Genomic DNA, 14,085 nt, shown 5'->3' on the forward strand with positions numbered 1-14,085 from the left:
TACTTGTGCTTTAGGTGTATTCCGCAAAATTTGAACTCGATGCTCTAAAGCTCCGAGTCCTTGCTTTTTAAGCTCTTAAGAAATATTTGGTCTTGTGGTTATGACAGTGATTCAAAAAGCGGACTACCCAGTGTCTAGGCGGTCCAGAAGGCCTGGACACATCGCTTAGGCCTAGGCACCCAATTTGGGCAGTCAATCCCTGGGCGGCTCCCCAAGGGCGGAAAAACCATTCAGTGACGGTATTTTTTGTTTTTGTTTTTGTTTTTTTGTTTTTTTTTTGTTTTTTTTTTTGGTTTTTGTTTTTTTGGTTTGTTTTTTTAAGGGTTAAAAATTAAGGTTTTAGGTTCATTTGCAACCTAAAACATGTTGGAGTCAAATTTACCCTAAAAAAAATTAGATTGTGGTGAATTTTTTAGGATCAAAGGGTTACTCAAAGTTAACAAAAATTGATCAAAACATCATCCATTGGTATTATATTTACTTTTTGATGTTCTTCAAAGTTATTAAGGGGTTTTTAGAAGATTTTGAGTATTTAGAAGCATTTTTTACGTTGAAGTTTGAAAATTGAGCGATCACACTCGAAGATTGAGCGATCAAACTCGAAGTAAGTGATTTTTTTTTATTGCTTTAGTAATTTGATATGGAGTATGAACCGACATATGGATTATGGTTATGTTTAATATGTAGTATAATTTGAATTATGTACTGCAAAACATATAACCAATCATTTAAAAATCGCCGAGTCGAACCGGACTCGCCCGGTTCGACTCGGGAATCGGCATTGGCCATGTCCGTTCCAGTAGAAAACCGGGAACCGCCCAGTTCTAGAGCAGAACCGCCGGCTCCTTCCCGGTTAAAGCCGGTTCCATCCCGGTTCTAGCCTTCACATGTGTGTACACGTCATGCGTGCCACACACCACTCACACGTGTGTACGTGTGACACGAGCCATACACACTCCCACACGTGCCACACGCACATGCACGCACGTGTGTGCATCACACATGCCACACGCACCACTCCCACACATGTGTACGTGTCACACGTACGACACACACCAGTCCCACATGTGCCACACACATACACACACATACGCGTCACACGTGCGACACACACCACTCCCACTGTGACACACGTGCGACACACACATACACGTACGTGTCACACATGCGATGCACACTACTCTCACATGTGCCACGCGTGTGACACGCATACGCGTCACACGTGCGACACACACCACTCCCACTGTGACACACGTGCGACACACACATACACGTACACGTCACACATGTGATGCACACCACTCTCACATGTGCCACGCGTGCGACACGCACATGCACATGTGCATGTGCACTGATGCCCTAGTGTTTTCACATTTGCATTAATCTTCCAATTATATAGTTATTTATATAGCATATTTGAATACTCATCCTTCGATGTGGGATAATTCCCCAACATCATTAAATGAAAACATAATATAAATATATGCTATTAATAGGCAATTTTAAACACATATGTTAAGGAAGAATGATGGTTATCACTAATGTCATTTGTTTTGACATCTCAAGTTTGAATCCCCTCTTGGGCCATATAATAGTTATCGTTTCTTGAATTTTTGTTCCCCCTTGGGCATATAATAAATTAAAGTGTTTTTTTTGTTCCCCTTTGGGTATATAATAAATTAAAGTGTTTTTTTCAAAATTTGTACGCATTTTATTAATTTTTACATTGATAACCGAATCTTTTATTTTATTTATTAATTTTTACATTATAAATCATGTAATGTACTATTTGTCTTACAGTTGTTAATAATACATTTTAAATTAGATAATATTATAAAATATTTTTAATTTGTTATTATTTATTTAATAAAATAACTATAAAATGTAAACTAATAATTATAATTTCAGTATATAATATTATAATTAGTTAGGTTGTAATAATTTTGGATTATAGTTAGTTAGGTTGTAATAATTTGGGTTTTTTTAGCGGGTTAGGGTTTTTCACCAAAACGAGATTTTAATGGCCATTCTTTCATTGATTTAGTCTGTTCTTTATCATAGTTCATGTATAATTATATATTTTATCCATGCTAATGCTATGATTTTTTTTTATGTGATGCAAATTTAATACTTAAGTTTATACAGGGAAAGAGCATATCAATATTCACAAATTGATGAAAAAACTAAAAGTTAATAATGTAGTACCCTCATTTCTAATTGAATTCCTAAAAAACAACATTTATAATGAATTTTAATAATTTTTTCGGATTTTTTTGATGCTTTAATCAGACCGATTCAACGGATCCGGATTGTCGATTCGCCGATCCGAATCGGTTTTTGAGGTGCCCGATCCGAGTCATCGATCCGCTTTTTAAATCATTGCATATAACTGATATTGACATAACTGCGGAATGTCAGAATCCTTATTTGGATTCAACTGAGCTGCCCAGGTTTTCGGTGCCCATGACCCTTGACCAGCAGAGAATGTTGTAAACTAAAATTACATGTTAATCAGTGCAATCAATCAAGCGGGCTATTCAGAAATCACCTGCGAGATGACACCGCAAAGGGTAAGAAATAAAGTCTGCTTTTTTTTGTATAAAATAAAATAAAATTCTAATCGTTGAATTTGGCTTTAGTAACTGGTTGAAAAGAAGCTTTATTGTGCAGTGTTAGGGCTGTAACATGATTTCAACTCATCACATTCAATGTGACAATCACAGCTGATTCAATCTAACAAGACTGCTTTTGTTGGGGAGACGTGAGTGCGTAGGGCTTCTCCAATTTCTCCTTCTTTGCAAAAGCCCATCAATGAATGTAAGCTACAAGCTCATCAGCTAGAACAAGGTGATCTAGCACGGTGTATATAGTTTTTCATATTTTTTTTTCTCACTAACTAGAACAATTATAAAGGTCCAAGTCAAATAAAACCCACTTGAAATAAATAAATAGATAACCAAAAGTGGTTCTCACTTGCTGCAACCAATTGCAACTTCTTTTATTTAATGAATAAAAATAACACAATGTTTATGATAATAAGAAGGCATAAGAAATAAAATACTGCAAACCACAAAACAAAAAGCCAAAAGATTTCCTCAACTGGATTTAGTATATCCTATACCGGGTCTCCTCTTCTAATGACGTACGTGATCAATGGTTTATCTTAGATCTACAAAATATGAGAGAGTCTTGACTATAACTCTTAATCAATATGAGAACAATATGGAACATCATATAAACCACAAGGCCTCAATACCTTGTATGTGTGGGGTGCGCCCCTCTTAACTCTTAGCAACCACAAGGCCTCAATACCTTGAACGTGTGGGGCATGCCCCCTCTTTACTCCTAGCATGCGGTGTGCCCCTATTTGTAACAAATATTATTCCAAGGTAGAGAGAGATCATAGAGAGAAGAAAGAGAGAGAGAGAGACGAGAGGTATAGAGATTTATGGGAGAAAGGGCTCTATTTATAGAGTTTCCAGGGGTTAAGGTTTCTTCAGAGTTAGCCATCTTTATGGAAATTAGATCCATACCATTGATCATAGGAGACCTGTGGGGTGAGAGATCTGAGCAATTTAATCATTAGATTAGCCATCGTGATTCAAAAGATAATGCATAACTTTATCTTTCTGCTTTCTAAATCTTTTTCCTATCAAATATAAAAATTGAAAATATTCGATAATTTCTATCTTTGTATAAATCTCTTTTTTATACATGTTCCTTTTAGAAGTTCAATATCCATAAGATTTCATAAAACATATTATGCTAATTGTTTCGATTCCTTGCTCATCAAAGCATATCAAAACAAAGGACTACGCACTTTAAGTGGGGCTTGCCACCCTTGTAGACCATGGGTGGTCCCCCAGCACATCCACATAAAGATTATGGTGGGCTCCCTAATTAAATATGATTTTTAAAATTATAAAATTGATTTTTAGAAAATAGGAAATAAACTTTATTTTCCTTTGAATATTTAAATACTGAAAATTGAATCACCTAATTTATAAATTTGTTTTGTAAAAATAAAATATCTAGATGCTCATAAAAGTTTATATAATCAATCTAGAAATCATTTAATATCAAAATAATTAAAACCAAATAATTTTGATGGGAATCAAATTCGTCGAGGTTTAGGAACTATAATATTGCCGTAGTACTCCACACTTGCTTCTATTGTGAACTATAATCCACACTAGCGTTCGCAAACTGACTTAGCAGTTCCCATGACCCACAGACCTAGAATCCAAGTCTCGCACTTGTACATGCTTTATCCTCAATGGTGACTAGCTTTCCCAATATGGCTCCTTAACTCACATACCTGGGCAACTCTGACTTCATCAAGGGATAACCCATAAAACTCTGCTCGATTTTATTCCATGCCTAAGTAACAGGGGTTTTTCCAATTCAATTGGTCTAGCACGTCAAGCAAAGTCCGAGTATTGGCAAATAAAATTTGCCTAATCTTGGTCCACAAAGGACTATTATTTCTTGGTCCCTCTGGACCACAATCTCATAGGAGTTTTATTGTTCCACTATATCAAGTATTGATTACATCATCTCATAAGGCCTTTGATGGCCACAAAAAAAACACAACAGGGGATTCGAAGAGCTGATTGAGAAAGTGAGAGATTGCTAGTTGTCATGTGCACCGTGGGGATCTCGGTGGAGAATGATCGGTGGATTTAAGCTTCGAATAGTTGAATTTGGCTTCAGTCATACGTTGTAAAGGTGTTTTATTGTGCAGTGTTGAGGTGATAACATGACTGCAACTCACGACGTTCAATGTGATTTGGTGTCAATCATAGCAGGTTCAGTGTTCAGTTGTGGCCTTTTCATAAATAACAAGACTTCTTTTGTTGGGGAGACGAGAGTGCGTAGAGCTTCCTTAATTTTGCCTTCTTTGCAAAAGCCCATAAATCAATGCACTATAAGCATTGTTCAAAAGATCGATTCAATCGGGATCGATCGTTGGCCGATCCCAAGCTATCTCGATTCTAAAGGTCATGTATTCTGATTCTTTTTTGCAGTGGACTAATCGACACAAATTGGCTGATTGGTGTATTAATCCATGATTTATTGTAAAAGTGGCTTGATTTGTGCACTGTCTGTCTCTCTCTCTCTCTCTCATTCTCTCTCTAGCAGTTGAGGCAAGCCTGCCCCAACGCCTCTCACTCTCTCACTCGAACTAGTGGGGCACGAGACTGCCCTAACATATCTCTCACCTCTCTCTCTCTCTCTCCCTCTCTCTTTCTCCCTCTCTCTCACCACTCTCTCTCTAACTGTTGAGGTAGGGGACTGCCCCAATCGCTCTCTCACCTCTCTCTCTAACTGTTGGGGCAGGGACTTGGCCCAACCTCTCTCTCTCTCTCTTTATCTGTTGGGGCAAGCCTAGGCAGGCCTACCCCAACGTTTCTCTCTCTCTCTCTCAAACTGTTGGGGTAGGGGATTGCCCTACCGTCTAGTGAGAGTCTTTCTCTCTCAAATTGTTGGGGTGGGGGACTACCCCAACCTCTGGTAAGATTCTCTCGCTCTTTCGCTCTCTCTTTATCTCACTCTCTCTCTATAACTAATGGGGTAGGGGCCTAACCCAACCTATCATTCTCACTGTTTCTCTAACTGTTGGGGCTGGGGCGTGCCCCAACCTCTCTCTCTCTCTCTCTCTATTGGGTTCTCTCCTGTTGGGATGTGATGCAAAGATCACATATTATTCCCTATGGTATTCTCCCTTTCATTAAAGGGCATTTTTGTCACTAAAAATATACCTTTTTTAGTGGAGGCTCTTAAAAGGGTTTTGATAGAGAGAGAAACGTGTGGGTGAGTGAGGTAGAAAGGGAACTTGTAGAGAGAGAAGTTTGGGGCTGGAAAATGGGGGTTTTTGCAACAAAACCCTAACACTACCATTTGGGGCTCATTTTGGGTCATTTTATCGGCATTTCTTCGTGGCATCGGTGGATCAAAGAAATAAGTTGTTTGTAGGTGGTTTTGTGGTAGGAAGTTCTTTTGTTTGAACTTTTTCTTGTAACTCTACATAACCCCAATCTTGTAAGTTTTCCTCTTGATAACGAATACATCTTTGTCGTCTTGCCCGTGGACGTAGCCCATCTTGAGCGAACCACGTATATGTGCATGTCATTCTCTACTTTCATTTGTGTTGTTTTTTGAATATTTTCCATATTGTTTGTTTTATTGTTTTTATATTTTTTTCCAATTATATTGCACTTGTTATTGCATATTGCGCATGTTATTTGAGTGTTGAAATCATTGTGGTGGAGTGCTCACCACTTCTAATGGGATTTGAGATATCCCGATTTGCTCAAAAGGGGTGATTGGGTTATCCCGATTTCACAACAAGTGGTATCAGAACTCAAGGAATTAGTGTAGTAATTTTTGGAAAAATAGCATCTCACAAGTTTGAGGTAGAGAAGTGATGGGAAAGATAATTTTGAATTTTGAAAATTAAAAATGCAAGATATATTGGTACATCAAAGGCAACACTAGGCATTACTTGGAAAATATAAAAAATCGATCAATATGCCCGATGATGATTGGGACGAACTCTATTTGAAGGCACATGCTACTATTCGCTTGTGTTTAGCGAATGAAGTTTTGTTTAATATTGTTGGCGAAAATACGACAAAAGATTTGTAAGAAAAATTGAAAAATTTTTATCAAACAAAATCTCTCACAAACTGAACTTTTTTAAAATGAAAATTGTATTCCTTGAGAATGAAAGAAGGTGTAAATGTGTCGCAACACTTGAATAAGTTTAATAACCTCATTTGTCAACTTGAGAGTATTGGTGTGAGAATGGATGATGAAGATAAAGTGGTCACCTTGCTTTGTTCATTGCCAAAATCCTATGATAACTTTGTTCCTACATTGAGTTGCAGTAAAGATGATTCTCTTGATTTGGGCTCGGCGTGTAGTGCCTTACTTGTCGATGAACTTCAAAAGAAAGCATATTTGGGAAGTTTGGTAGAATCGAAGACGGAAGCTCTTGTGGTAAGAGGTCGATCAAATGAACGAGGTGATTCATCGATGAATCATTCAAGAAGTCATTCAATATTTAGATCAAAATCTAGAGGGCCTAATAACAAGTATGTGTGTTGGTATTGTGGGAAGCCCGGTCATATAAGGAAAAATTGTTTCAAAAGAAATGGAGTGAATTCTTTCAAAGCTCCTAATGCGAGAGGTGAAAAGCCAAGTGGATAAAAAAATTAAGCAAATCAAGTCGAAGAGGCTACATCCGGGTTCAATGAAGATGAAGTATTGATGGTGACATATATTTCAATATTCTATCAAAATTAGATACTTGATAGTGGAGTCACCCATCACATGTGCCCACATCGATCATGGTTTGACACATATGAGTCATGTGAAGGAGGATCGGTATCCATGTAAAATAATTCCACTAGCAAGGTGGTTGGAATGGGTTCAGTTCGCTTAGGGATGTTTGATAGGACTATTCGAGCAATTAAAGATATTGGGCATGTGTTGGAACTACAAAAGAGCTTGATTTTCCTCTCTTCTCTAGATTCGAAAGGTTATAAGTTCATCGGTCAAGGTGGAGTAATCAAAGTATCAAAAGGGGCTCTAATTGTGATGAAAGAAAGCCTGGTTGGGAGCTTATACAAGTTATTGAGAAGCATGATAATAAATGATGAAGTGAATTCTGTGGTCGAAGTTGAGGAAGTTCCATTTTGCCTATGACATAGAAGATTGGGGCATAAGAGTGATAAGGGTATGGAGGTTTTAATCAAGATGAATTTTATTACTACACTTAAAATTGATAGATTTGAATTTTGTAAGCATTGTGTATATGGGAAACAACATGGATAACCTTTCAAGGCTGGGAATCATACAAGCAAGTACAAACTTGATTATATTCACTCGGATGTATAGGGGCTTTCACCAACTACATCTTATGGCGGTGCATTAGATTTTGTTTCATTTGTTGATGACTTCTCAAGAAAGGTATGGATCAAAACGCTCAAGTCTAAAAGTGATGTGTTTTGTGCATTCAAGAATTTTAAAACTAAAGTTGAAAAATTTATGGGGCATTACATCACATTTCTTCTGACCGATAATGGTGGAGAGTTTGTATCAAAGGAGTTCGAAAATTTTGCAAGGCCGAGGGAATTAATAGGGCATTACACAAATGCCTACAATCCTCAACAAAATGGTATCGATGGGAGCTTGAATCACACTTTGATGGAGCGTGTGAGGTGCATGTTAAGCAATGCCAGCCTAGAACAAGAACGATGAGCAGAAGCCGTATCAATGACTTGTTATCCTATCAACCAATCACCTTCGGTAGCATTAGGAAGCAAAACTCCTAATGAGGTATGATATGGAACTCCAAGTGACTATTCCGATTTAAATTTTTTTGGTTGTGGTACATATGCACTTATTTCAAGTTATCAAAGGAAAAAATTTGATCCAAGGTCAAAGAAGTGCATCTTTGTGGGTTATAGCAAGGGTGTGAAGGGGTACTGGTTATGGGATCCAAGTATCCAAAAAATAATTACTAGCCGTGATGTGTATTTTGATGAATCCAAGGTTTGACAAAGGGGATGATGATAAATGACAATGGTCAAGAAGTGCAACAAGAGAGCCAAGAATTTCAAGGCAACCCGGAAACACTTCCACCAAGTACAACTATGCCTTATGAGAACATACCCATTGATCATAGTGAAGAGCATGAAGAATTAGGAAGTCAAGATAAAGAACCACATGGCCATTATGATGAGGTTGTGCATTTGGCACATTGGCGTTCTACTAGAGAAACTCATGCACCCGAGTGGCACAAAGATTATGTAGATCCAAATACTTTGCATGCTTTGATAGCTGAAAATGAAGAGCCGACATCATTTTGTGAAGCCATTGATAGCAATGGTACAAAGCATTGGAAAAGAGCTATGGAAGATGAGATATTAGCCCTTCAAATAAACAAAACTTAGGTTTGGTAGAACTACTAAAAGGTAGAAGGACCATTGGTTTTAAATGGGTGTTCAAGATAAAGAAGGGGCTTGATGACAACCTTGAAATATATAGGGCAAGATTGGTGGCAAAAGGTTTTAGAGGAGTAAAAGACGATTTTTTGTTTTTTTGACAATATTCCATCATCTTATTAATCAAAAGATACAATCAAGTAATCTAAACATCCAAAACAACCAAATCTTGCATCACACCTCCTCTCTTGGCTAAAGCAACCGCGATTTCATTTCCATCTTTATAAATATGGTGAAAGGTCACAGTCATATCCCGGTTCAACTCCATTACTTCCATCCATTCCTACCTACTTCCAATGAGGTCTAAAGACACAATTACACCAATTAACAACATTTAGGAAATCACATTCTATCACACGTCCTTCGTGGAAGCCTCTATCATTTAAAGTTTTGAGCCTCGTTAGCAGCGCAATCAGTTCCGCTTCATTGGTTGTTTTTATACCACACGGATCTGCAATGTAGAAAATACATTGTCCAAGGTGATTCCTTACCACACCTCCAAAGCCTGTTATCCCCGGATTCCCTAAGGAGCTCCCATCACAATTTAGTTTTATACTTCCTAATCCAGGAGCAATCTATCTTCCCATGTGTCTCACCTTCATCACGTTTTGCATCATTAAATTCCTCACGTTCACTTCCATGTCAACCTTCGAAACCCCAAAACGTTCCTTCTTAATAAAGAACTAACTCCAAATTGTATGCTGAATTCTCTTCTTCAACAAATCCCTTTCCATTACCAACCTCGCAAACACCCCTCTATTCCTTTCAACCAGATCTCCCAAAGGACTGTTGCCCTTCCAATCATGAAGATCAATTTTCCAACCTTTGGCAGTCCATCAAAAAACATATATTCAATAATATTGATGCAGCTTTGGGGCAATGGTTCTTCAATTCCAATAATTTGAAGAAATTAGCTCCATATATCATAAGTAAACGGGCACTATAAGAATAAGTTGTCACCACTTTCATCACACTCCTTGCATAACATACAAATATTTGTCATTATACTCCCTCACTTCATAAGCTTATCAACTGTCAGGTACTTCCTTTGAAATAACACCCAAAGAAACACGTTCACTTTTTGTAGAATCCTCCAATACCATATTTTGCGCAACGAGTCCTTATTCCACCTTATCCTATCATAGAATGGAAGATTATATGCTGATTTCACATAAAAGACCCCATCACTTTCAACCTCCCACACCAAGTCATCAAAAAAGTCTTGATGTAACTTCACATTTTTCAGCAGTCTAAGTAACTCTTCCATCTGCAAGATAAATTCATCATTAACCCTATTATACGCACACTTTATATCCCAAATTCCCCTCTTTCTGCACTATACCTCACCTACTTTAGCCCTAGGGTTAGATGATGCATTGTAGATCAAAGGAAAAGAATACCTTAACGGAGTCTCCCCAATCCATTTCCCGTGCCAGAATGGAGTCCTAAGACCATCCCCCACTGCCCATCTTGAACAACTCAACATGAACTCTATTCTACATAACATCTTTCCAAACCCTTGACTGCAACATCGAACTCTTATTATTCTCCAACCACAAGCTATCTCTATTCTTTCCATATTTATCCTTAATAACCACTTTCCATAGAGCCTCCTCACCATCCATAGATCTCCAAGCATAATTAGCATATTTTACTCTCCTAACTCCAAGGCCTCCTTCAGGGACCGGTGTACACACTCTGTCCCAACTCACCAAGTGGTACTTCTTCCCTCATCTGATCCCCAAAGGAAGTTTCTCATCAGTCTTTCAATAACCTTTGAGACCGCAGAGACATTTGAAACACAGGTAAATTAGAGAGTGGAGCCTTAATAAGGACCGTCTTGCTACCAAGAGATAGATTTTTTACTTCCAAAAATCTAATTTGGCATGCATGCTTTCAATCACAGGATCCCAAACCGACAGTCTGAGATTGGCAAGCCATTACCTAATGGGAAATGCTTCCACTTTACACCCCAAAACATTAAATAATTGGTTCACGATCTCATTCTCACATGTCACACCAATAATAGAAGTCTTCTCAAAATTCACCTTGAGACCTAATCCCACTTCACAGCACAAAAGCATTCTTCCAATATTCATAATCTGTTCTACAGATACATAATAAAAGAGAAGCAAATCATCAGCATACTGAAGGTAAGAATCTGTTGATTATTTAGCTGAGACCTTAAACCCCTTAAACCGGCCCTTGTTTACCACATTTCCAATGCTACGGCTAAAAGCCTCTCCCATTATAGTAAAAAGAAAATGGGACAAGGGATCACCTTGTCTCAACCCCCTCAAGGCTTTAAAAAAGCCTTTTGGGCTTCTTTCCACCAGAATAAAAAAATAGGTACTCACTAAACAACACGTTATCCATCCGCACCACTTTTCCCCAAAACCTATGCATCTCATTACTTCTAAAAGCACATCCCAGTTCACCCCATCATATGCCTTCTCCAAATCCAACTTTAACAAAACACCAGGTTCCCCCAATAAATTGATTGAATAAATACATTCATGAGCAATGAGAACCCCATCAATAATATCTCTCCCTTGAATAAACGATGATTGTGGACGCACCACAACTCTATTCAACACATTCTTCAATCTTTCAGCCAGTGTCTTAGCAAAAATTTTATACATGCTTGTTAACAAGCTAATAGGGCGAATATCCGATATCCTTGAGATAGAGCCACTTTTCGGAATGAACGCTATATATGTTGAATTTATTGCTTTATTGACAACACTCATTTCTAAAACCTCATTTACCATCATCATCAAGTCCATTTTCATAACATCCCAGAATATTTGAAAAAAACCTAAGAGGAAATCCATCAGGTCCTGGAGCCTTATATCCCGGCAAAGCAAAACAACTCGCTTCACCTCCTCCTCAGATACCCATCCTTCCAACAATCTAGCCTCCTCCAACGACAACCTTTGAAAATTCAACCCATGCAATGTAGGAGCAAAGCCATATCCTTGGTAAATAAATTCTGAAAATGGCTGACAAATTTCATCTCTCATGTGTCTTTATCACCATCAACCACCCATTCAAATCGAACTCCTGAAATATCATTTTGTCCTCTCCTAGAATTGACATTTGCATGAAAATATTTTGTGTTCAAATCACTTTGTCTTAAATATTTCACTGTAGATCTTTTCCGCCAATATATTCCTTTTGATCTCAGCGTCTCATGAAGAGAACTTAGCAAGCCCACCTCCTCTCTAAGACCAGTTGTAAAATTACACTCATTTTGAATCTGAACTTCTACTCCAAATCTAACATGATCTTCTGAATCCTTTTTAAATTTGGAACTTCGTCTCTTCTTTTCATTGAAGGAACTTATGCTTGATACTAATCAAATTTTTATGCACGTGAAAGCCATAGCACTCCAAAATAATAGAATTTTACCATGTGTGCTTAATAATTTCAACAACCTCCTTTGCATCTAACCAAACCAAGTCTAACTGAAATGGTTTAGGACCAAAATGACAGTTCTCAGTATGTCAACATAATGGGATTTGATCTGAAGAGAGCTTAGTAAAAGCCACAACATGAGCCAACATAAAATGTTGCTCCTCATTCATTAGAGATCAGAAAGCGATCAATCTTACTTTGAATCAGATTGTCGATGCTATTATTCAACCAAGTATAATATGCCCCACTAACAGGTAAGTCAATAAACTGATGCTGAAAAATGAATTGATTAAATAACCTCATAGATAAATTAAGAGAAGTAGAAGATGAAATTTCAGCTAGCCATCTAATCATGCTAAAATCACCACCAATACAAAACAGCATATCCACATCAGCAATCAAATTGGATAAAATATATAAAAAATCTTCTTTTAATTCATTCGCATTTGGTCCATAGACATTGCAGCACATCCAGACAAACCCATCCACTACCAAGACCTCTAACATTCGAACTACATATCTTCATTAAAATGTGATGAGGAACATATCCTGACGGGACCAAAACCACCATCAAAGCTAGCGGAGGAAGAGCTGGACTCAGTCACCTCGATTGCATCTTTGCCTCTCATTATTAGCAATAACAAGCTTCTTTGGTTGAGGCTCATACCTGGCCACCAACCGAAGCAAGAATCTAATCAAAGTTGTAACAATCCGTCCACCACCAGATGAGACTTCCCCCACATCATTAACTTCCTTGCCCACACCCATCTCAGCTTTCTGTTTACAACTCTCTTTAGCCTTCTTAATCCTCTCTTTAATCACTTCTAAAACCTGAGCAATGGGAACATTGGACCCCAATCCAATATCATCCCACATTACAAAGATTTCTTCCAAATTATCATCAAGTACCCCAATTGGAACACCCTTTCAATTAACATCTACTTCAACATCAATAACACCCTCTAAGTTTCCACCCGCTACGATCTCCCCCTCTTCCCTATCTTCATCTACCCCGTCAATTAACCGTGGTTGCACCTCTGCCAAACCATCACCAACAGCTCCCTCATCAACAGCTTCACCACCTGCCCCATCGCCATCCACAATATAAAGCATACCTTTATCTTCTTGATCTCCCCCCCCCCCCCCCCCCCCCCGAAACCCCCAAGCAATGGAAGCAAAAGCTTACAATTGCCCAACCCCAAAGGCATTGCAGGCGACAGAAGCTTAACTTCATCTTCTGAGTTACTATCCTCGACCCTTGAAGAGAAAGCAAAAGATCAGCCGCCGAAAGCATTTGGATTGGTACAATGTCATCCCCCACCCCTTCTTCGATGACCCAAGGACCCCGTATCAGCCTCCTTCGAGCAGCCCTTCTAAAAGGCAAAAACATTTCCATGCTCTTCCACCAAGTAGCCGCAAGCACTGTAACAATAATCTTATAAAGTTTGAGTAGAAAGAACAAAACAACCACTATTTCTTCTAGAGAGAAGGTCATATCTCTCTTCCTACCTCCCAAAGCATATTTTCCAACAGCACGTTCATGTCCTTTAATACACCGAAAGACCTCCCTTATATTAAAAATTAAACCACCAATGCTAACCAAACCCCCAACTCAAGCAATTGATAAATGTTAACCCCACATGATACTTAATTAATA

General features: G+C 38.2%; 1 long non-coding RNA gene across 2 annotated transcripts; it reads left to right on the plus strand.

The window, feature by feature from the left end:
- Positions 1-2,211: 2,211 nt before the first annotated feature.
- LOC148779147 (uncharacterized) lies at positions 2,212-5,101 on the plus strand. Of its 2 annotated transcripts, XR_016047218.1 has the most exons (3): positions 2,215-2,570; positions 2,671-2,817; positions 4,597-5,101. It is a non-coding gene; the product is annotated as an uncharacterized LOC148779147 (long non-coding RNA). The 2 variants fall into 2 exon arrangements; XR_016047217.1 differs by lacking the exon at positions 4,597-5,101 and having other exon boundaries at positions 2,212-2,570; positions 2,671-2,758.
- The last annotated feature ends 8,984 nt before the right edge of the window (positions 5,102-14,085 follow it).

The sequence above is a fragment of the Amborella trichopoda genome, chromosome 13 (assembly GCF_054954075.1).
Source record: "Amborella trichopoda isolate Santa Cruz 75 chromosome 13, AtrichopodaSantaCruz75HAP2 v2.0, whole genome shotgun sequence".
NCBI lineage: Eukaryota > Viridiplantae > Streptophyta > Magnoliopsida > Amborellales > Amborellaceae > Amborella > Amborella trichopoda.